Source organism: Pinus tabuliformis, chromosome 5_2 (assembly GCF_031772625.1).
Source record: "Pinus tabuliformis cultivar Carrire ecotype Pingquan chromosome 5_2, CPIR1, whole genome shotgun sequence".
NCBI lineage: Eukaryota > Viridiplantae > Streptophyta > Pinopsida > Pinales > Pinaceae > Pinus > Pinus tabuliformis.
In genome coordinates, this window is record NC_142306.1 from 795,416,707 (window position 1) to 795,441,943 (window position 25,237).

Sequence of the window (25,237 nt, forward strand, 5' to 3'; positions counted from 1 at the left end):
GGGGGATATGTTATTGGAAAAGGAGATCTTCATATCCTACCTTTACAATATACACATGGGTCTTCCAATCGAGCTTACATCCAAATGGCGAGCGATGGGATAAAATCTTGAAAACTTACTTTTAAGCAAGTAGGCCAGATGTGCAAGGGTGGGGGCAAGATCTCCAAATGTTCAGTCAAACCAAAAGCCCGAATCATACTATGAAATGATATGCGCTAGATTGTGAATACCATGAAAAATAATTTTGCAGAGGGAGAAGAGTTTCACATTCTTGAGGCGGGGGGATGGTGGATGGAGGCTGACCAGATGTTCATATTTAATCCACTTCATGGGGTAAAACTGATATGATTGTTGATAAGAGGCGAGGAGGAAAGGATATGTTTCTAAATATGCGAGAGGAATCTAGGAGGGGGATTGGGCCAAGAGGAAGAGTTGGATCTTAGATATTTTTTAATCAAGTCTTGCACCCACCATGTTGTTGTGTTGTTATTCAGGTTCCAGGCCAGTTTTCCTCCTATGGATTGATTCAACAATTTTAGATCTCTTATCCCTAGTCATGCATGGTCCTTGGGAACTCTTATAGTATTCCAATTTAGGAGTTGAAATTTTTTAGTGAAATATTTGCTTCCTTCCCAAAGGAATCTCCAAATCACCTTATTGATTGCATGCAGAATGAATTTAGGGGCGAGGAGGGCCAAGAACTGGAAGATTAGAATGGCACAGAGGACAAATTTGATGAGGGTGATTCAACCTTCCAGAGTAAGCCCATGATACCCCATGCATCAAGTTTAGATTTTATTTTTGAAAGTATTGGGCTCTAAGCCGATAGGTGAGGCAAATTTTACAAATAGGTATACCAATATATTTAAAATCAGTCCAACTTTCCACAACGTTGAAGCCAATATGTTGTTGTTTTGGTGTCTCTTTTCTGTTGAAATATTCAAGGAGTAGATATGAAATTTTGAGGAATTCACTGAACCTCCATAAGGTGATAGGAAATGGTCAAGGAATTTATTTAATCTTTTTGTAATGGCTGGTGAGGCCCCTTAAAGGAAAATTTTGTCGTCAACGAATTGGGATTGATTGATGATTTTTACATCTTGGGAAAATTGGATGCCTGAAAGTTTTCCATTAATTCACTCGTGTTCCAATCTTTTGCTAAGGGTGCCAACAACCATAATATATAGAAAGGGTGAGAGAGGACAACTTTGTCTCATACCCCTTGAAGATTTGAAGAAACTTGTTTCCTATCCATTTAATAAAGGGGCTATCCAGGGAGAACTGATGCACACAAAGATCCAGTGGATAAAGGTATCATTGAACCCTAGTATTCTCAAGACTTTGAACAAGAAGTTGTGTTGAAATCTATAAAAATAATTAAACATGTCGAGCTTAATAACCATTCCCTTGTCCTCCCTTTCTCTGCTTGAGAATATCACTTCTTGAACAAGAATAATGTTATCGAAGATCTGCCTCCCAGGGAAAAATATGCCTTGGTTTTCAGCAATCACATTAGGGAGGTATTTCTTCAGCCTCTCAGCTAACAACTTTGAGATGATTTTATAAGAAACGTTACATAGAGAGATTGGGAGAAACTTGTGGAAAGAGGAAGGGATATATTCTTTATGAATCAGAGATAAGAAGGCTGAATTAATCCCTCCTCCCATGTGACCATTCTTTAGGGAATAGGTGATCATCCGACAAAGATTCCTTTTGATAAGGTCCCAAAAGAATTGGTAGAAGTGAGTTGAGAATCCATCAAGTTCGGGAGCCTTGTCAGGACTGAAGGATAAGACAATTTTTTAAATTTCTTCTTTAAAAGGACGCTGAGTGAGGTGTGTGTTCATTTCTTTTGAGATGATGGGAGGGATATGATCCAACATAAAATTCTCAGACTTTTCATTTGAAGGCTCATCCCGTGAATATAATATACTAAAATTTTCTACAACCTCCTCCTTTAATTGTTAAGGATCACTCATTATGCTGCCATTAATGATGAGTTCGAGAATGGTCTCCTTATGATCCTTGTTTTTGCCATGGTTGTGAAAATATTTGGTGTTATTATTTCCCCCTTGCATCCAGACACTGCGAGACTTTAGTATCCAGTATTCTTCTTCCTCCCTCATTAGAGAATGATATTTATTGAACATTTATTTATCTTGTTTTATGTGATCTTCCCTTACCTGTTCAAATTCCATAATGGAGTGGAGCTGGCTAATCGATTCCTCCATTTTTTGAATTTCTTTGTCTATCAAATTTAATAGAATGAGCCCAATCCTTAAGTCATATTTTTAACCTTTTGAGTTTATTTTCCCAGATTGTGATGGGGCTTATTGTTACCCATTCTTTCCATGATTGAGCATTGGTTTCATAGAAATATGAATATTTAATCTAGAGAGGAATAAATCAGAAGGGGTCAGGTCCAATATTCTATATGGGAGATATATCAAGGAGAATGGGGCAATGGTCTGAGCCATTCCATGGAAGGAAGGAGGAGGAGATGGTTACATTTTGATGAAGAAAGATATCTGAGATGATAAATAGGTCAAGACTGATAACTATATGATTTCGGCCTACCCTTTTATTTGACCACATATATTTGAATTGAGAGGGTTTTATATCCAAAAGATTGATTGAAGAGATCATATCCTCCATTTTCTCTTGAAAGGGGCTCTAACAGGAAACCCACCTTTCTTTTCCCAGTTATACAAAGTTGTATTAATGTCTCCCACAAATATGCATGGAGTCTTTTTTTATGAGTCTCCCAACTTTGCATAGAGATGTCCAAGATTCTTTCTTATCTTTGAAATGAACATGCATGTAGATGTTGATTAGAAGACATACCTAATTGGTTGAGATATCAATGAAATTTGAGGCCAACCAGTGTGTATTCGAGATTGAATCAATCAAGCAAACTTGGAGGGGATCACATAAAGTGAAAATTTCTACAAAAGATCCTCTTACGCTAACTGATGTTATGACACTTCTATACCACAAATAAGAATGGTAAGCTAATGCTTCTTGTTCATTCAACTTCATCTCTTGAAGCATAACTATGGAGGGATTCTCTTTTATGATTAATGAGAACAATCTTGATCTTCTTTTCTCATACCCTATCCCTTGACAGTTCCAAGAGAGCAGAATCATTACTTAGATTTGGAAGGGGCCCCTTAATTTGAAGCAGTGCCTACATTTCTTTTGGACCCTTCACCTCCATTTCCTCCCATCTAGATGTTTTTAAGGGTGTGTTGATGATCGAGTTCTTTTTCTTTCTTGGTATTCTCAATTCTTCTTTCTTTGTTATATTTTCTTCTAGACCCGCAGGATCTATGGTATTTCCATGAAGTTTTCTCATTTTCATATCTTTCTTCCACTAAGTTCACAAAGGGGGCACCTGCAAATCAATCTCTTAGGGAAAAAAATACTCCTCATTAGCTGAGGAATCCTCCTAACTCACATCATATTCACTCTTAGAATTTAATTTAGAAATGTTTTTGATTAGACCTTGCTGAGAAAATTCGACAAGAGGGGGATCCTTCGAAGTAGGACTAGATTGGGGGATCACACCTTCTTCTGGCTAAGTGGATAGTGCATCAAATGTGTTCCTGGAGGGAATTTGAGAACCAAATATGTTTGAACCCTCCCCAGGTTCGTTGGGATGGCTCTTGGGGGAGGATGGGCCTGCCTCATTCCTTGTGACTTGATTTTGTTGGGGAGAAGAGGGTGGTTGCTTCTTCCGAGAGCCTTTTATTTTTTTTGCCTGTTGCCACTAATCTCCTACTTCTTCTTGGTGAGTTTGTTCCTCAGGTTCCTTGGGCCAGTTTCAAGCAAAATGTCCTTAATCATGGTAGCTATTGCACTTGAAAGGTAATTGATTGTAATCAACTTCTTGGATGTGCAACCAACTATCGATCATTATTGGGAGGCCCTACTCCAAATCAACTTAGGCACATATTCTAGCACGAGAAAAATTTCCATCTCGGGGTTCTGCATAGTCCAAATATTTACGAAGGGCATTGCCGATCTTTTGAAAGGTTGCATCGTTCCAAAAATGAAGAAGAAGGAAAGGGAGCTTAACCTAGACTAGAACTGTGGAGGGAACATCACAATTCAAATTGAATTTGGGGCTCCAACAATCCAGATAGAGGCCTTGGGCTCCCATAATGTAAGGGTCGCTATGGAAGATCTTGTTCCGATCATATCATTTCTCAAAGAAGAAGGTAAAGAAACCCTTGTAACAAAAGGAAGAGGTAACTTCACCCTCAATCAAGGGTCTCAAGTTATTCAAAACTCATTGGCGGATTGTCTTCAGTGAGGGCTATAGACCCATGATTGGTCCATTAAACCCTGATTTGCTAACTAGAGTGCATGAGATCTGGCTAGAGGAGCATAGATCTCGATTTTTGGAATTTCGTCAAGCTTCTTAAAAAACATGGAGGCCAAATATTTTTGAAAACTTGGCTTGTTCGAGACCACAACATTGAAAGCTGCAATTTCTTGCTCAAGAGTGGCTAAGGATGCCAGATTGGCCATTGCGATCACTCGACTTAAGGGAGCCTGGAAGGACCCTGAACGAAGGAGGAGGAAGACTCAGAGATCAAGATTGTGTTGCAGATAAACCAAGAGAAGAATGGGGATTGGGAGGAAGGGTAGGAGAAGCGTTGACCTGAATTAATAGGCCAAGCCTGCGACGATTAGTGAGGGGGACATGGAAGGTGGGGATGGCTCAAAGCCACAGGGCTGTAGAGAACTCAATAATTGATTAGATTAGGGATACTGACTCATTATTATATTCTTATTTGTAGGGTAAATTAGATTATTAGCTTATGACAGATGCAAAATGGTTGATTGGGAGGAAGTTCTCTGATCCACCTATTCAAAGTAATGTGGGGATATGGTCTTTTAAGATCATTCTAGGAGCTAGTGATAATCCCATCATCTTTGTGACATACAAAAGGGAGGAGAAGCATTTTGCAGTTGAGGAGATCTCTTCCATAGTTTTAACAAAGATGAAGGTGATTGTTGAAGCTCATCTTAGCACTACGGTGAGGAAGGTTTTTATAAGTGTTCCTGCATGTTTCAATGGTTCTCAGAGGCAACCAACCAAAGATGTTGGTGTAATTTTTAGATTGAATGTTATTGGAATTATCAATGAGCCCACTGCTATTATTGTTTCCTATGGATTGGATGGGAAAACTAATATTGTTGGTGAGCTCAATGTTCTGAGTTTTGACATGGCTGCAGATACCTCTAATGTTTCTGTTTTGACAATTGAAGGTCGGCTTTTTGAGGTGAAATCCATAACTGGAAATAAAAATTTGGGAGGAAAATATTTTGATAACATATTGGTTAAATACTTTGTACAAGACATTAAGACAAAGTACATAAAGGACATCAACGACAATGCCAGAGCCCTCGTGAGGCAGAGAAAATTGTGTGTAAGGGTGAAGATAATTCTTTCAACAATTGAACAAAACACCATTGAGATTGATTCTCTGTTTGATGGTACTGAATTTTATATCACCATTACTTGGGCCATGTTCAAAGATGTTAACTTAGATTTGTTCAAGAAGTGCATGGTGACTGTTGAAAAATATCTGTGGGACGTCAAGATGGACAAGAGCTCGATCAATAATGTGATTCTTGTTGGTGGGTCTACTAGGATGCCTAGAGTGCATTCCTTATTGTAGGAATTCTTTAGTGGCAAGGAACTCTGCAAGAATATTATTATGAAACCAGCTCACAAAAAGATAGAAAAGATAGATCAACGCCAATGTTATGAAACCAACTCAAAAAAAGATAGAAAAGATAGATCAATGCCTTAGAATTTAGCCTCTTCGAGGGGACAACCTCCTTTACATTACATAAATGAACAATTCTTGGATGATTCAAATGACAAAACCTCCTTTCTATATATAGGAGTCTAAGGAGTCACAATATAACCCAACTGACCTAACAATAATAATATAAAGCCACAAAAATAATAATAGAGGGATTCTATGGGGCACAGTAATAACAATATGGGGACAATAGGGGCACAACAATATTAATAAGGGATACAACTACAATAGTAATGGGGTAATCACTAGTATTATAGGGACCTAACATGCCCCTCTCCTTCAAAAAAGTGTTGTCCTCAACGCTTGAGTAGTTATGAATGCTTCTGTATAAAATTCTCAACCTCCCATGTGAAATCTTCAGTGGATAAGTTCTTCCACTTGATGAGATACTCCGAAATTGATCGATTTCGTAGTTGTCGAGTTCTTGTTTTTGTGACTGCTTCCAGTTCCAATACAATTTTTCCTTCCTTGTCAAGTTCTGGAAATATTGTTTGAACTGGGAGCTTGTCACCTATAACCTCCTTTAAACATGAAACATGGAAAACTGGGTTCACTCGAGAAGCTGCAGGAAACTCCAACTTGTATGCCATAGTACCAATCTTTTGCAACACCTTGTACGGACCATAATACTTTGGTGATAATTTATTATCCTTCTTAGCTTGCTTGAGAGAAATTTTTTTATTTGGTTGTAGCTGTAGGAATACCCAATCACCTACATCAAAACTTCTTTTGCTGCGATGTTGATCTGCCTGTTGTTTCATTGTATTCTATGCCAACATGAGGTTATCCTTTAAGAGTTGGAGGACTTGTTGTTGATGTTCGATGTGATGTTCCACTGCTTGAACCTTATAATTTTCTCTTAAATATGATGTGATGGATGGTGGCTGATATCCATAAAGTGCCATAAATGGGGTCATTTTTGTTGCTGTATGGAAGGAAGTGTTATACCACCATTCAGCCAAAGGCAACCATTTGACCCATTGTGTCTGTTTATGAGATACAAAGTAATGAAGATATCCTTCCAAACATTTGTTTACTATCTCAGTTTGCCCATCAAATTGAGGATGATAAGATGAGCTATGAGCTAACTGAGTACCAAGACAAGAAAATAATTCTGTCCAAAAATTTCTAATCAAAATGGGATCTCTGTCACTTACAATAATCTTTGGGTTTCCATGTAGCTTTTGAATTGTTTCCATAAATGCAGTAGAAACTGTACTAGCTTTAAATGGATGTGATAATGCACAAAAGTGTGCATACTTGGTAAGTCTATCAACTACCACCATGATGAAACTCTTTCCCTTAGACTTGGGTAAACCTGTGATAAAATCCATTGAAACCTCCTCCCAACGTTGGCTTGGAATGGATAAAGGTTGTAATAGACCCGGGGTATTAATTGTTTCAACTTTTTTTTGTTGGCAAACCAAACATTCCGCCAAAAACTTTTGAATATCCAATTTAAGGCCATCCCAAAAAAATTCCTTCTTAACCCTGTGGTAAGTTTTTAAAAATCCTGAGTTCCCTCCTAAGGGAGAAGTGTGCAATTCCATAAGAATCTTTTGTTTGAGTTGGGAATTATTACAGAGGTATAAGCGATCTTTGTACCATAAGGAATCATTTTTCCAGCTAAATGTATCAGATGTACTGGAATCTTGTTGTAACTTTCGAATAAGTGCCCACACTTCTTCATCATTCTTCCATTCCTCCCTTGCTTCGTTTATCCAATCTGGTTGGATAATAGAAATGGCACACAACAATGCTTCCACATCCTCATCCTTTCTTGAGAGTGCATCTACCACCACATTTTGCTTCCCTTTTTTGTAGATGATTTCAAAGTCATAACCCGACATCTTTGTGACCCACTTTTGTTGCTCTTCAGAGGATAATATTTTTCTAAAAAGTATTTAAGGCTATCATGATCCGTTTTTACCTTGAAGTGTCTTCCCATTAGGTAGGGTCACCATTTCTTAAGTGCATGTAGTATTGCCAACATTTCCTTCTCATAAATAGCTTTGTGTAAAAACTTTCCATTGATTGGACGACTTTCAAAAGCAATGGGTCTTTCATCTTGCATTAAAATAGCACCAATTCCATTTCCTAAAGCATCACATTCCACAATAAAGGTTTTTGTGAAGTCCGGTGTAGCTAAGACCGGTGCTTGACACATTGCCTCTTTAAGATGTTCGAAGGCCTTTATTTCTTCTGGAGTCCATGAAAATGCATCTTTCTTCAATAATGCTGTTAGAGGTGCCGCTATTCTCCCATACTTCTTAACAAACTTGCGATAATACCATGTCAACCCAAGAAATCCTCGTAGATGCTTTATGGATGTGGGGATTTTCCATTCCTTAATAGCTTTAATTTTGCTAGGGTCTACCTTAACTCCTTCATGAGATACAATATGACCCAAACATTCCACCTCCTGTACTCAAAGAAACATTTGGATCTTTCTGCATATAATTGTTTCTCCTCCAATAATTGTAGCACCCTGTCAACATGTTCAACATGATCCTTCCAAGACTTGCTGTAGATTAGTATATCATCAAAAATACTAACACAAATTTTCTAAGGAAGGGTTTGAAAATGGAATTCATCAAACCTTGAAATGTAGAAGGTGCATTGGTAAGGCAAAAATGCATGACCAAAAATACATAATGACCCTCATGAGTTCTAAATGTTGTTTTCAAAATGTCTTCAGTCTTCATTCTGATTTGATGATATCCTGAACGAAGATACAACTTGGTGAAGTAAATTGATCCATGCAATTCATCCAATAATTCATCAATGACAGGAATGGGAAACTTATCTTTAATAGTGAGCTTGTTGAGCTCCCTATAATCCAGACACATGCGCCATGATACATCCTTCTTGTGCACCAATACTACTGGAGCAGAGCAAGAACTTTGACTAGGTTGAACTATACTAGCCTCTAGCATTTCTGCAACCATACGTTCAATTTCACTCTTTTGGGCATAGGGATATCTGTACGACCTGATGTTTGGAGGAACACTTCCTGGAATCAAATGAATAGCATGATCATGATCACGAATAGGTGGGATATCTTTGAGAGTCTCAAATACCTTGGAATGATTGTTAAAGACTTTTTGGAGATCTAGAGAAATAGATGATTCCGATGTGGAAACATCTAGTGAACATAATTGTGCAATTACGCCTATTTGTTCCTTTTTTAGAAGCTCTGTCATACCGTTAGAGCTGATTATCTTTCCCAGTTTCCTTGCAATACCCCTTAATTCAACTTCATTTCCTTCCGTAGAAAATTTCATGAAAAGTTCTTGAAAATTAAAAGCTATTGTACCCAAGGATTGTAGCCATTGGACTCCTAGTACAACATCAGCACCTCCCATTGGAATGGAAAGCATTGGGCTAGTCAATACATATTCTCCCCTGGATAGCTTGATATTATGGCACTTTCCAGAGCAATTTATTGTTCCTCCATTTGCAATCATCGCTTGACACTCTGGTGCTGGATATAGGAAGAAATTCAATTCTTTTGTTATCTTACAATGAATAAAATTGTGGGTACTTCTTGAATCAATCAACACTATTACCTTTTTCTTCTTGATTTGTCCTTCTATCTTGATGGTTTGAGGAGTGGTAATTCCAACCAATGCATTACAAGATATGTCCAAATTCATTTCTTCTTTATCTAGGCTTTGTTCCTAGAGTATATCCTCTTCTTTTGACCTTTCTTGCTCCTTTTCTTCTTCCTCTTCACAATCTATGTAGAATAATTTCTTCTCAGCACACTTATGACCTTTAGTGTATTTGCTATCACAACTGTAACAAAGACCTTTTGCTATTTTTTCTTCCAATTGTTGTGGTGTCAACCTTATAGGTTGTGGAAGACTAGGGGCAGCAACACTTCCATCTTTATAGTGTGAGTGGTATGCTTCCTGATTGCCATAATTTTGCTTTCCATTTTTCTTTCTAACCTAAATGCCTTCTCTAATGAATCAGGTTCCCAAAGGCGAACATCATGTTGGATATTATCCTTTAAAGTCCCTATGAACACATCAATCCTACGCTCTTCTGGAATATTTTTACCCTTATGTTCAATTTTTGGAACTCCTCAATGTGCTCCATTATTGAACCCTTTTGTTTGAGACTTATCAATTGGCTAAAAAGAGTGTTGCTTTTTGTATCCTCATAATGTGCTGTCAATTCTTCCATAAAAATTGCCCAAGTGATAATTTGTTTACGAGAGCAAAGCCATTGATACCATACAAACTAATTTGGTTCCAAATATAAAGTTGCAATAGGTACTTTTTGTGTGTTTTGCACATTATTGAGATCAAAAAATTGCTCCATCTGTAATATCCATGTTGCGGGATCCTTGCCATCAAACTTCCTCATATCGATTTTTGGAATATGGTGGGTCTTCAGTCCAATATTAGAGTCTATGAAATCATGATTAACATTTCTTTTGTTCTCATCATGAGTTTCCTTTACTACCCTTTCACCATTAGTAAGCATTTCTTGTAGAAACTTTGTCAAATCCGTCTTCAAATCTTCCATGCCTGTCTTCAAACCTGTCTTCAAATCTATCTTCAAATCATCCATCTTAGCTTCCATGTCATTCATCTTAGCTTCTATGCCTTTCTTTAAACCATCCATCTTATATTCTGTTACTTTTTGTGCAAGTGACACTTGTTTCACTCGGTCTCGTAATTTTGATATATCATGTTGCATTTCTTCCTCTTCTTCATGAGTCATGTTAGAGCTTTCAGGTTGCTTACTAGGTGTTTGCATTTTCTTTCCTCGAGGCATCAATTATCGATAATAATGCTTTACTATGCCCTTTGAATTCTTTCAAACTAATTTTTCAAACCAAGCTTATGCAAAAAGTAAAAAAAAACTACACACCTTTTTTTCACTTTGTAGGAGCTTGATATTGAATCTGATGTATCTCTGTAATTTTGGATCATCCAGTTCTAGAATTGCGATCTGCAGTAGCCCTCTATGTCCTCTTTCCAATGCCACCAGTCTGATCCAAATTGGATTCTCCAGGGAATATTTATGCCAAATCTCCCACAGCGACCTGATTATAGACTAGTTCAGTGGAGCAAAATTGTACGACGTGCCACGAGTCACTGTTTCGACCTTTGGCTCTGAAAAATATATACAAGAAACTACAGTCCGTCCTCTTTCTACACCTTCTTACAAAATTTCAATTCGATACTAAGAGAGAAAGTTATGATGATTATCCCCAGGTCACCTGTTTGGAATGTAATTCAGGAGTCTACAAAAAGGCCAACTTCCTCAGATCATAGCTCCGCAAATATAGTGCGAAAAGCTTTGAAATTTGGATCTGAGGTTCAGTGCAATTTCTTCTCAAATGGGTTTTGTTTTTAGCTTTTGAAACGTTGCAGAAAAAAATTTATAGCGAAAATGCCACGATGACCTATTTGGAGTAGTGAAACCCTAGAATCCAAAGCTCCGATACCAAATGTTATGAAACTAGCTCACAAAAAGATAGAAAAGATAGATCAACGCCTTAGAATTCAGCCTTTTTGAGGGGGAAACCTCCTTTAAATTACATAAATTAACAATTCTTGGATGATTCAAATGACAAAACCTCATTTCTATATATAAGAGTCTAAGGAGTCACAATATAACCTAGCCGACCTAACAATAATAATAAAAAGCCACAAAAACAACAATAAAGAGATTATATGGGGCACAATAATAACAATATGGGGACAATAGGGGCACAACAATATTAATAAGGGATACAACTACAATAGTAATGAGGTAATCACTAGTATTATAGGGACCTATTATTAACCTCGATGAGGCCATTGTATATGGAACCATGGTGTAGGCTGTTATTTTTAGTAGACAAGGTTATTAGAAAATTCAAGATATGTTTCTTTTGGATGTAACTCCTCATTCACTAGGGATTAGAGATGCAAATGGTTGATGATGGTCCTAATCCCAAGGAACATTGTCATCTCCATAGACAAGAAGTGAGTCTATTCTACTGAATGATCATAATTTATCCCTATTTTCTTGTCAACTTGAACTCAAAAAATAGAAAAGAAATACATTAAATATAATTCCATCAAATTTATTCCAAGTCAAACAAACTAAGACTACATGCACAAAATTCATCTATAAAAAAAATGAAAAAGGTACTAACATGACACCACGTAGCTCTTGTTAAATTTATTGTTCATTGGATTTTATAGTTACATATAAAGTAGATTTTTTTGTTTTTTTAAAGATTATAATGATTCGATCTAGGATTAGTTTATTATTGACATTTTTTTTTGTTGGAATTGATGCTAAGAGTGTAGGAGTGCATTGAGGGAATGGATTTGTGTTATGATATGTAACATGAGGTGGGGATGGAAGATGATCCTATGATACACACATTATTAAAAAGGGGAATAATGAGAATGGATTTTTTATTTAATTTTACGATAAAAATTAAAAAATGCTAAGGTGAATAAAGAGAGATAAAAATAAGAGGAGAGCCACTTGGTTGAGTGTTGTTTTAGATTTTGAATATTTTAATTTGTAGTTGTATATTATTAAGATACCCCACTTAAAATTTAAATAAGGTTTTACTAACAAATTAGCATAAAAAATTAAACCAACAATCTAAGGTTAATTTATAAGAGGTTCCAATATTGAGTTTGAAATCCTAATGCTAAAAAAACACAAAGAGAAAAATAAAAGAAACTCACATAAAATTTGATATTAAAAACACAAAGAGAAAAATAAAAGAAACTCACATAAAATTTGATATTAAAAGTGTTGAAGTTACTTGAAGTAAATAAGAGAGTTATATCATGTCTCCAAAAGTGATCCACATCTTAAATGATCTTACACACAATAGTTTAATGTCATAATTTCCTTAAGAGTTTGATTCATGTCATCATATTGTGTTGGACCTTAAAGTAATCCGTTGTCATGATATGCATTCCAATTCATTTTATTAATGTCTATACTTGTGCATTTAATTGTTTATTTAACTATGCTTAAATTTTGAAATCTAGTATATTTTCGTTAATATTTTTTTTACTAATAAATAATAGTACGAGGAAATAGACTTACCCTATCCCCACTTAAGTGGTAAATGGAGTTAATGCAACCACACTAACTCTTCAAAATCTCTCTCCTTCTCTTCCTAAATTCTAGATCATTGTAATAATGACACAAGTGATTGGTCACAACGAAAAAAACCCCTAAAAAATTAATAGCGAACACCCTATGGTTCTCAAACACAAATGATTTCATTATTGCAAAAATTCCTTTGTTTTAGATACTTTTATTCCCATGTGCATTACTTATCCAAGAATATGCTTTGTTTTTTTTATCATCTCCATGGTTTAAGAATATGATGATATAATATTCAAATTATAACACACGTAATCTATCTGTTAACAATTAATAATTATTCCTTCGTATTGCTTTAAAAAAATACAAGTGCCATAACTTCCTTTGTTTTGGATGTTTTTATTCTCATTTTTGGTGTTTATTAGAGAATATGTTTTTTCTTTCTTTTTTCTCTTTCATCTCCCACGAACAAAATGAGATGATATATGTTCGTTATTATTATTATTATTATTTAGCATTAACAGGTCTACTTGGCATTGATTGGAGCCTTTCCCCCTCCTCAAACCAATTAAGATGAGGTTACAAGTTTTCATGAAATCGTAACATGTTTAGCTAAGCAGATTAATAATAGACCAAAGATGTCAAGGTTCATGAAGAAGGTGATGGAAATACCCTCAATGGTGCTTTCATCTTCAACCTTTTGCAAGAGTACAATAGCACTAGTAGATTGGGTGCTCATTGGCCAAGTCACAGGGATGTGGAAATCACCCAAATCCATAGAATATTGGATATCCAAGTCATGGAAGCCATTGATAAAAGGAAAAATCAATCTTTTTGCATGCAATAGAGGATTATGTATCTTCATTTTTCAGCACAAGGATATAAAATATTTGAATTTTGTGAGCCATACTTTTATGGCTCTCGAGGCCTTTATCTAAATAGATGGATGCTTGATTTTAATCCTCAGGATGATATCCCAACGACAGTCCCAGTCTAGGTAAAATTTCCACGACTCCCATTATCTTGCTGGGGCGATGACTATTTAAGAGAAATTGGCAATACACTTAATAAATACATTGATATATTTGAACCCAAAGGGTGCCAGTTTACATGCGTAAGAATTTACATGGAGGTAGATCTTGAAAAATATTTACCAAAGGAGATAAAGTTAACGCAGGAGTGGCGGTCGCATGTTTAGAAGCTGGACTATGAACAACTCTCATTTAGGTGTAAAAGTTATCATGACTATGGACATTTCGCGCAAGATTGCAAGAAAGAAAAAGCGATAGAGATAGAAGGAACAAAACGAGATCAAGGCAAGCAATGGTAGGCACCAAAGAAAACAAGTAATAGAAATAAATGAGTCGTGTAGGAGAACAATAAAAATTATGAAGCAAGAACACCATTGCAAAATCCTTTTTCTATTTTTCAAAATGAGAATGAAGAAGTCAAGGATGGTGAAATTATGGTACAAGATCAATCGTGAGGAGAATCTCAAAAGGATGACATCAACAAGATTGATTCTAATGAGAAATTAGCAAGAAAAGGGACAAAGAAGGATTGTGAAATGACAATGGAAGAACATGAGCACGTTAAGTCTCCCCCCAATACTCGACGAGGAGGAGGAATGCGAACGAGAAACAAAATTGGAGCAACCTAAGGAGCCAAAGAAAGGGAAATATCTAGAAATTTGAGCATGAAAAGGAAAGCAAGATGACCCATGAATAAAGCAACAAGAGAAACAAAGGCGGAGTAGAACAAAAAGTTAGGATTACAAGTTTTCATTTCGGAAACATTCTCAATGCAACCCCAACAAGTATTGCGAGATGGAGGTAACAACTATACCAAATATAGTAAGTAATGAATTACATCTCATGGAATTGTAGAAGTGTGTGATGTAATGAAAATACCTAGCCTTAAAGGATTTAATAAGGCAAGAAAAGCCGAGAATTTTATTGATACAAGAAACAGGGGGAAACAAAGTTTAAAAAAATAATTAACAAGGTATGGAGAAACAAAGAAGGGCTAACTTGAAGCTCTCGAGAAGCCTCACGGGGATTGGGAACATTTGACAAAGTTACCAACTTAGTGAGAACTGTACCCTCAAAACGACAATTGTAACCTCAAAATGAGAACTCTAGCCCCAAAAACCACTATTTTTGCATAAAAAACATGAAAAGACACATAAAAAATGAAACGTGTTGATGTTGCATCAACATTGATTTATTTTTATTTTTTCTCAGGTTAATATTCCAAGTATTTTTACCAACGACATTAAAAACCATTTTTTGTGTTCAGTAAACGTGAAGAAACACCACCAAAATGAAATTTGTTGATGTTGCATGAACACCGTTTTTTTGGGGCGGGGGGGTTAAAATTCCAATTTTTTAAAATAATGACATTAAAAACTAAAATTCTTGCAATAAACATGATAAAACACCTTAAAATCGAAATGTGTTGATGCTGCATCAATGCCTTTTTTTGGTTAAAATTCCTACATATTTTAGCAATGATATTAAAAAAAATATCATGACTCTGAAGAACCTTAAATTTCAAATAGTTTTTTTTATGACATTAAATATGAAATATCACAACTCCAAAAAACCATAAAATTCCAACAATTTTCAACCATGGCATTAAGGATAATATCATGACTCTAAAAAACTTTAAAATTTTGACATTTTTCAACCATGATGTTAAAGATAAAATATCATGACTTCGAAATTTTTTAAAATTTTAACATTTTTCAGCCATATAATTAAAACCAAATATCATGACTACAAAAACCTTTAAAAATGAATAGCTAAATCAAAGTCATTATACCAAGAATAATTTATTTTTTATATGTTAAAAGTACAAGTATTTTAAAATCTTATCTTAAGACAACTTGACACATTGCAACAAAAATTTAAAAACCAACCATTAATTGACAAGCAGTGGGGGCAAACTTGACCCATTGCAATGCAAACTTAAAATTCAACCATGAAATTGACATACTATGGGGGCGAACTTGATCCATGTAACAAAAATGTTAAAATCAACTATGAAATTAACACATATTGGGGTTGGATTGCTAGTCAAGGATTGACACAGACCTTGCAGAAAAATAAAATAAAATAAAATAAAATAAAATAGGAAAATGAATACAAATGAAAATTACAAAACAAAACAAAAATAAAAAGATTAAAAAAAGTTTTAAAAATTAATAACAAGTATAAAAAATACATATATAAACATAAAAAAAAGAGCTTAAAAAATTAAAAAAATGACAAAAAAATAATAAAATCAAACATACAAAATTACATAAAAAAAAATCAAGCATAAAAAAAAAAAAAAAAAAAAAAAAAAACACTCATAAAAGAAAAAAAAGAAAATCCATTTTTTAAAAATAAAAAATAAATGAAAAAACAAAAAAATATCTAGGGGTGACAAAAGCGGGAGGGGTTATTTATTGTCGCGAAGAACAAGAGGTTTACAACTTCGTGTGGGGCTTAGGAACAACAAAAAACAACCAAGCTAAATTTTGGGCACTTTGGAAAGTACTGGACATTGCCATAAGCAAAGGAATAAAGAAAATAAAAGTCCTAGGAGAGTATAAGGTCATTATTTGACAGATCTCCAAGGTGGTATCAGGTAAACTCTCTAGTTGTCCTTCAATCATTCGAAGGATAGCCCTGGAAAGCTTAAAATTTCAAGAAATTACCATCTAGAATGTCTTTAGAAATTTAAATGACAAGGCAGATAAGCTTTCCAAGTTAGGCTCGTTGCTTGAGCAAGGAATTATCGAATTTCAGGATATAGTAAGGTCTATGGCTCCAATCCCATGATTGTAAAATGAATTTAATGAGAAAAACAGGGAGGTTACTTCAATCAAAGCTCATGATAATTGGAACAAAAGGAATAAATGTCAGGCACTAGGTAGAATTATGTTTCCTTGGCATTGTCTTCTTAGGCAGAGAACCGTGTGGTTGGCATGGTCTCTACATGTTGCAACGCTTGCATGGAGGCGATAACAACTATATTAAAAGGATTGGAGGATGGTGGTGTTTTAATGCGAATCAAACTCTTCACTTGATTTTGAGGATTTGTCTGAAAGTTCTAGATGCCATGAACATTAATGCTCAAGAGTGATACCAAGGCACGAAGATTATATGTATGGTAGGGGGGATGATTGGAAATCTCTCTTGTGGGTTGAATTAATGCCCTTTCTCGAGGAGAGTCATCACTGGTAAGCATATGCAATAATAAATTAGATGAATGTCGGGCATTCACTACATTTTCTCCTTGCCCTATGCACTTAGTTGATATGTTAAGGAAATAGATAATTAATATAATTACCATGGAGAGACAGATGCAAAATGGGAAATGACCCACTGGAAGCACTTTGTGGAGAGGTTGTTTAAATTTCTGATGAGAATGCATGAATTGGTCAATAAGAGGTTAGAGTTCGTGGAGAGGAAAAGGGATGAGAGGTCCAAGCTCATGGACCACAAATTCAAGCGATTACAAGCACAAATGCAGAGGAGGATCGCTAGTCTAAAGGAACATATTCTCTTATTGAAGACTCTGTTATGAGAAGTCACATGGAACACTGAGGATGATGACTTGCAGGGCTTCTTCGACCCAATAATGGACTTGCAAAAGGTTGGCATTGAAGGAGTTTCAAATGGTGAAGTTCAGACTCGTGGAAAACATGTAGCAGTGAGGAACAAATCAGAAGCAAACCCTTTGGGGTTACCTTAGTTAAATATGTAATATGTATTGTAAATTTGAACTATTTTTGGGTGAGTTTTGTTAAGTTTGGGCGATGTCAGTCCAAAATTGTATTGCAAAAATCCTGTAGAGGAAAGGAAATTTTGTTGTGGTTGTATGGAATGTTAAAGCAACAGAAGTAACAGAGGCGTGTAAATGGTTATGGACATGAAAACCAACCTTTTCAATATAAATAATAGCCACTCTGTTTATTAAAAAAACAAAATAATATCCCCTAAAAAAAATAAATTTAAGAAAACAAATTCAAAATTTAGACCCAATTTTTTTTTGAAAAAGCAAAATAGATAATTAAAAAAGATATCAAATGAAAAAAACAAATTAAAAAATATTAAAATTATCTATCTATCTATATATATATATATATATATATATATATATATATATATATATATATAAAAAATTTAAAACATAATAAATATTAAATTACAAATCACATTTAAGAAATTAAATAAGTAAAATATATTAAAAATAAAAAAATAATTAAAACAAATAAAATTGCCCATGAAGCGTAAAGTAGATGGTGATGGGGTGTACTATTAAGTCACTCTGTGATGTGAAAGTCGCTGGTTTAAAACTCCATGGGAAAAAATTCAGTCATGTTAAGGGTTGGTGTGGCCTAGGCCGAGTACGATCATGAGTGATTTTGACGACTTAGATGCCCCTGGGTCACGATTTATCAAGCTAAAGGTTAAGCCTGTAGTCATATCAGAAGGGCATAGACAACTTGATTAAAAAAAAAAAAACAATTTAGTGCGATGGAGTTGAGGATCCTTGCACCACCCCACTTCGACACCAAAGGGTCACTGGCAGGGGGCCGTCGATTCTCGGAACCAAAGTGTGTCACCCCTTATCACCCTTGGTCGCGACCCTTTAGCGGTGGGGTGGTGGGTTGTTGGTTCCCGTAATCGATGTTCCCCCAAACACATTATTTTTTTTAAATTTTAATTCTAATTTCAATGTATTTTTTTTATAATTTATTTTTAAAACTTTCATAATTATTTATTTATTTTTATTATTCTTTTTAAGTAATGATTAAATTTTTTTAGTTTTTTTTTTTTTTTTTTAATGATTTGTTTTATTTTTCATTATTTTTATTTTTTATATAATTATTTTTATTTTCATTTTTTTAAAAAGTAATTTTTTATTTTAACATGCTTATAATATTTTAATTTCAAATTTTTTCAACTTTTTTTGTTAAATATCTTTGTTTGTTTGTTTTGTTTTTTCAATTTTTGTCTTACATGCTTTTGATTTAAAAAAAATAAGTTAATTTTTGTTTGTTTTCCAATATATTTTTCAACAATTTATTTTTATTTTGTTATTTTACTTTTGAGTTAACTTTGTTTTAATTTTTTTCAAAACTTTTATTCGGTTGCTTTTACTTAAAATTTTATGTGAATCATTATTCTTTATGTTATCATCTTTGGACATAAAATTCACAAAAAATTCATAAAAATTGTAATTTTTTCAATTTTTTTAATTCAATTTTTTTGCATAAAAAATATTTTAATTAACATGTCATTTTAGCGAGAAGGTCCCGAAATCCACATTTTTTTTAATTTTATATATATGCAAAATGTGTATTTTTTTGTAAGTGTTTAAAATTATTATTTTTTATTGACAGTTATTTTATGTGTATTAAAGTATTAATTAATGATATATAAATATATAAAAAATCCTAACTTCAAAATATTAATTTTACTATTTGTTTAAACTCTGCAAAAATTTGAAAATTTCATTATGAAAAAACATTGCAAAGAAAAACAGAAAACACAAGCTTGAAAAACCCTTAAAAAACAAATATCTCTAGACGAAAAATTATGAATAAGACAACTTGAAAAATGGTTAAATAACCAACATTTAAAAAAATTGTGCTTATTTAGGTCATAGGAAAATTAAAGTGTCAAAAATTTGCCCTCGAAAAAGAAGAAGAAGAATGTTGATTATGCATCAACATGTTTCAAAATCTGCATGAAAATCACCAACATTTAAAAAAATATATGTATACTTAATACATAAGAAAATTTGAAGTGTCAAAGATAAACCCTAAATAAAAAAGGTGTTGATGCTACATCAACACTTTTCAAAATTGGCATGAAAATCGCTAACATTTAAAAAAATGTACATACTTGATACATAAGAAAATCTAAAGTGTCAAAAATATGCTCCAAGAAAAAATGTTGATGCTACATCAACACTTTTCAAAATCAGCTTGAAAATCATGATCTCTTGCGATCTTTAAGAAAACGAGAACTCAACAAAATTCTCGTTAAGTTGGTAACTTAGTTATTTTGGTAGAGTGATTAATATAAAATGATTGAAGTAAACATAATAGTGGTAGCTTTACAACATATGCATACCAGGAAAGCAATTGCAAAAGTCAATGTGTATGCGCAAGTAAATTATAGGGAAAAACAAAACTTTTGGGATCAATTAATCCAACTTAAAGAGGAAGGATGGAATATAGGCAACATTGTGGCTGGAGATTTCAATCATACTTTATACTCAACAGAAAAGAAGGGTGGAAATATGTAATGGACCTAATGGGAGAATGAATGGAGGATCAAATGTCCGAATGCGATATGGTGGACATAGTCCCAAAGTATGGAAAATTTAGAAGGGAAAGACTAAATCACATTGCCGCACGACTAGGTAGATTTCCAGTTCAAAGTGATTCATTGATTGATGGGTGGGATATAACCTCTAAACTTTTAGCAACCAATGAGTCTGATCATAAGCCAATTTTCCTCCAGATGAAAGACGTAGAGAATTTAGGCCCTTTTGATTTAATCTAGAACGAATCAAGGAGGAAGGTGTTGTTGAGGCAATTCATAATGCTTGGTTGAATTAGTTCATTAATCCCCAACCTTTATTTGGGAGTCAAAACTATGGAAATTCAAAGCAGACCTGTGAAACTGGACCAAAACCAAATATGTTCCTCTTGAGCAAAAACAAAATGAGGCAACATAAAAATTGAATGATTTGTACATAAAAATGGAAACAATGGAGATAACAAAGAAACTTCTAATGGAAGAAAAGGAATATCCAATGAAATATTTAAATGCAATTGGGAGGAAGAAGAGTGTTGGAGTTTAAAATCGAGAAGCATATGGTTTAATTTTGGAGATCATAACACAACCTTCTTTCAAAAAAAGACTAAGGTAAGGGAGTACAGGAACAGGGTCAAGGAAATCAAGGTTGAAGAGGGTAGGAAAATAAAATACAAGGAAGATATGAAAAATCAAAGCTTCAAGTCATTTTAAGAAGCTTTACACCGAGGAGGGGGTGGTCAATAATGATGATATTGATCAATTTATTGGAACATTTCCAAGATTAGTTGATGAAAGAGATAATGTTAATATACTAAAAGGAATCAAGGGTGGTAGGAGGGGGAGGGATTCTCTATAATCCAGAAGGAATAATAGTCCATAAATGTAGCTAGGGTCTAGGTAGAAGGGCCAATAGTCAAGCTAAGGTTTATGGCTTGTATATGGGGCTCCTCCTAGCCCAAAAGAGGGAAGTTAACAACATCACAATTTTGGGAGACTACTTCCTTGTCATAAGAAATTTAAGAACCACCTCCCTTGCTCAATACAATCATTTAAATCAGACTCTCCAACATGCTCAAAGTATTCTCCATTTCTTTGATAGTTCACGAGTTTTGCATATTCTTAGAAACCTCAACTCAGAGGTTGACTTGATGGCAAACATAAATTTCCGCTTAAGTGAAGGACAATTGGAAACCAATGCAGCCCTTGGGTTTTTTTCTCATCCCCTAACTATCCCCATGCCAAGTCCCTTTATGCATCCCTCCCTTAGCCCCTCCCACCCTAGGCATTTATGGAATATTTTCCCTGATCCCAAGGAATCTTATTATTCCCCTCCCTTCCGACCGACTGGTATCATTATGAGGTCACTCTCTCCCTCACCTCTCGCAAACATGATGAAGTACTACCTCTCTCTCCTAACGTGTAACCCTCATTCTCCCCTCCACGTGATGCTACTTGGGTAGGATCCACAGTTAAGCGTGGGAGTCTTCATGTTTGGTTCTTGGTTCAAAGATTATCGCAAGAATTTGAAGTTGTTCTCCATGCGAACCCTCTCATCCTTCGTGTTGCATTGTCTCATCTCGGCTCCGACGAGACAATCCAACCACTCAAGCTCTTGACTATAAGTAATTGAAGCTCTCTCTCCTCTTAGGGATATGATGGTGCCACATTGGGATCCTAGAGGCCCTAGTTCATCTCTGCTCCACCACACAAGGTATCTACATGAAAAATGCTATAAGTTTCATTTTGGTTGTCTGCAATTTCCCATTCTGTTTATCGTTTGCAATTTTGGTAGGATTTGATTCCATCTTCTCGCAGAGAAGAACCTGAGAAAGTCTCTGAGGCTTAAGTTTGAAGCTTTCCTTTTCGACGATGTTTCCCTGCTTGGGTGCTCTAGCTCACCCCAACTAGATTTGTGGGTTCAATACATGATAAGCCACATTGTGAGTTGAATTTCCTCCACTTCGCCTTTTGTGCGTGCTCTGAATTACAATTGCACACTGAAAGGATGTCTTCGGGAACTTGGGGCAATCGACATTCGTGTTCAGGTCGAGAGGTGTAAAATGACGTGAATAATCTAGCTATGGGTCGAAAGCATCATATTTTGGTTCCCCCAACTCTTGTGATATGTGTCCAATGTGCCCAAGAGATCGTTGAGATAAAATCAGAGCACTTTGACCTTAAAGTCTTGTTGCATCATCAAAAAAATATGGCATGTGAAAGTTTTGATGCAATTGGGGCCAAATGCAAGCATATTTTCAGGCTTGAGGATGAGGTCGGAGCGTTTCACAACATGATCAAGGATCTCCAACTCTAGATGGCCAAGTCAATCACCCTCCCAGAAGAATAAAAGGCCAGAACTCAAGCATTGATTTAAATTTCCCTGTTGATCTTAATGCTTAAACTTCCAATGTAATGCATGGTTTTTCTGTGTTTTTCTTATGTCTCAATTTTTCCAGGTATACTTTAGTAGAATAAATAGAGTATTATCTATCTTTTAAGTGGCGGGGGTCAACTGGGCATAGATTATCAGTCTACAAATGAAGAAATTGAAGCCCATCGCTGTATATGAATTGTAAATCTCCCGTAATTAATACAAAGAGTACTCATTGTTGTATATATATATATATATATATATATATATATATATAGACACTAAAAGGAATATTCGAAGAAGAAGTAGTCTAGGCTATTTGGAACTTGGAGCCAGATAAAGCACCAAGGCTAGATGGGTTCTCGATATATATATATATATATATATATATACTAAAAAGAATATTCAAATAAGTAGTCTAGGCTATTTAGGACTTGGAGCTAGATAAAGCACTAGGCCAGATAGCCCCCAAGGGTTAGCTCAACTAGTCGAGTCTTTGTTGTTAAGTATTCGCTGATCAGGAGGTCACATGGTCAATTCTCCTCGACACCCTTGGGGTTAGGCCCTGCTAGTCTAGCCGGAGGGCTTTAAAATGTTCCCTTCGGGGTTGATCTGCCTAGATTTTCCGTGGATGTAGCGACCACCTGTGAACCACCTCTAAAAAAAAAGCACCAAGGCCAAATGGGTTCTCAATACACTTTTGTAAACTATTATGGAATTAAATTAAATATGATCTCTATAAAATGTTAAGTTGGATAATGAAGAAGGAAAAAATTAGAGGAGCCACCAAATCAACATTTCTGGCTCTCATCCCAAAAGAATCGAAGCTCGTTAATTGTAAGTAGGGAACACAGATTAGTCATAAAGCTCGATATGGAAAACATTCTCGAATGAGTCAGGCATTCATTTTTATTTAGGGTAATGGAAAGGTTGGGTTTCAAACCGAATTTCATTAGATGGAACAATGCTTGCATTGGTGTGACCTAGATAGCCCCACTAATAAATGGTCAATTGAGGAACATTTTTCAATCAACAAGGGGTTTGAGGCAAGGATTGCCTTTCTACCCTCTTTTATACATTATAATGGTAGAGAGTTTTAGAAGGAACCTAGACATGGCAAGGGAATATGGCCAACTCAGTGTTATCTCTGTAACAAGAAATGTAAAAGCTTTGAATCATTCGTAATTTACATACGACACCCTTTTTCTTGGAGGTGCCTCAAAAGTGATAACTAGAAGATTCAAATTCTTCTAGATAGATATATATCAATGTATAAAGGCAAAGGGAACAATCAAAAATGTCCACTTTATGGATGGAAATCTCCAGACAATATATTGAGGATGATCTTTGTCGGGTGTGATAAACAACCTAACATTTAATTTCTAATCCGGGAGTTCGTAAACTTCGAGATGAAACACTGGAAATGCCAAAGAGAGCCCCCAGAAACCTGTAAATCAAATTCTAGTATAACTTGTGCATCAATTTCTTTATAGATTCAAGTAAACAATAGTTAATTTGAATCCTACAATCAAAGGCAACTTGAGAAACGCCAATCCTGCAATCCTTATTGACAACTAAAAGAAAACCTCAATTTAACATCTGGAAAAGAAACCTGCATTATTAACAATTGCAAATTAAACCCTAAATATTGACGAAAGAAAGGTAAGCCCTAACTACTGTTTAATTGGAAACCAAGCAATGCCTACCAATTCAAACTGAGTAGCATCAACAAGGCAGATTTTAAATGAAAGAAATTCAAATTCAAGATCAATCCACGCCATTCTCCATGCACAATAGGTTTAAAGAGAAGCACTAGAATTTAATGACGAATCTACTAAAGTTATCTAACATACTTCTTGTGTACTAGAAATATTTTAAAAACTAAAATTTGATTCGCTTAAAAGCATCCTCAAACCTCAACAAATACATTTATTGTGTAAGCAACACTTAAAATGAAATCGATCTAATCTAAATACTCTCACTTTCTTTTTCACTCTGTAATCTTAAAATGGTTACCCAAAAATCTCATGTTAACTTAAAACACGGTCGATCTCAAGCACAATGTAGTTGTCTTTTATTAACGAGTTCTCATGTTCATACAACCATCAGAGTTACAAATGTCTATTGTAATGATGCGATCTTTACCTCTGTTGTTCAAACAAGCATGCAATGAATAAGTAAGTGTAACCCATTAAATGAGTGAACAAAATCATATCACATTCCATGTATTTGTGGATCGATTTTGGGTTTATGATGAGATTCAATGGACAATTTAACTTCATGATTATTGACATATCAAGGGAGATCCAAATGAATCTTCATATTTGTTGAGAGGTTACAATCGAAACCTAGGGAAACAGGGTAAGCCAATTCAAATAATGCGTAGGAGAGAGATACCCTGCATACCTATGAATCTTAGTATGTACAATCCAAAAAATGGCATGCAATTCAATCTAGCATTTGTTATAAAAAAACATTTTACTTACAAGATCAATTTATCTAGTGTCACATTCAATGCAAGAAAAGAAAGGAAAACGATTTTAAAATGAAAATTGTTCTGATATGATCTCAGACATACAATTCACATAGTAAATGATAGATTAACACACTCACTCAAC

At 34.9% G+C, this 25,237-nt stretch overlaps 1 pseudogene; it reads left to right on the forward strand.

Moving 5' to 3' along the window:
• Positions 1 to 4,826: 4,826 nt before the first annotated feature.
• LOC149161703 (heat shock cognate 70 kDa protein pseudogene) lies at positions 4,827 to 5,690 on the forward strand (annotated as a pseudogene).
• Positions 5,691 to 25,237: the final 19,547 nt, after the last annotated feature.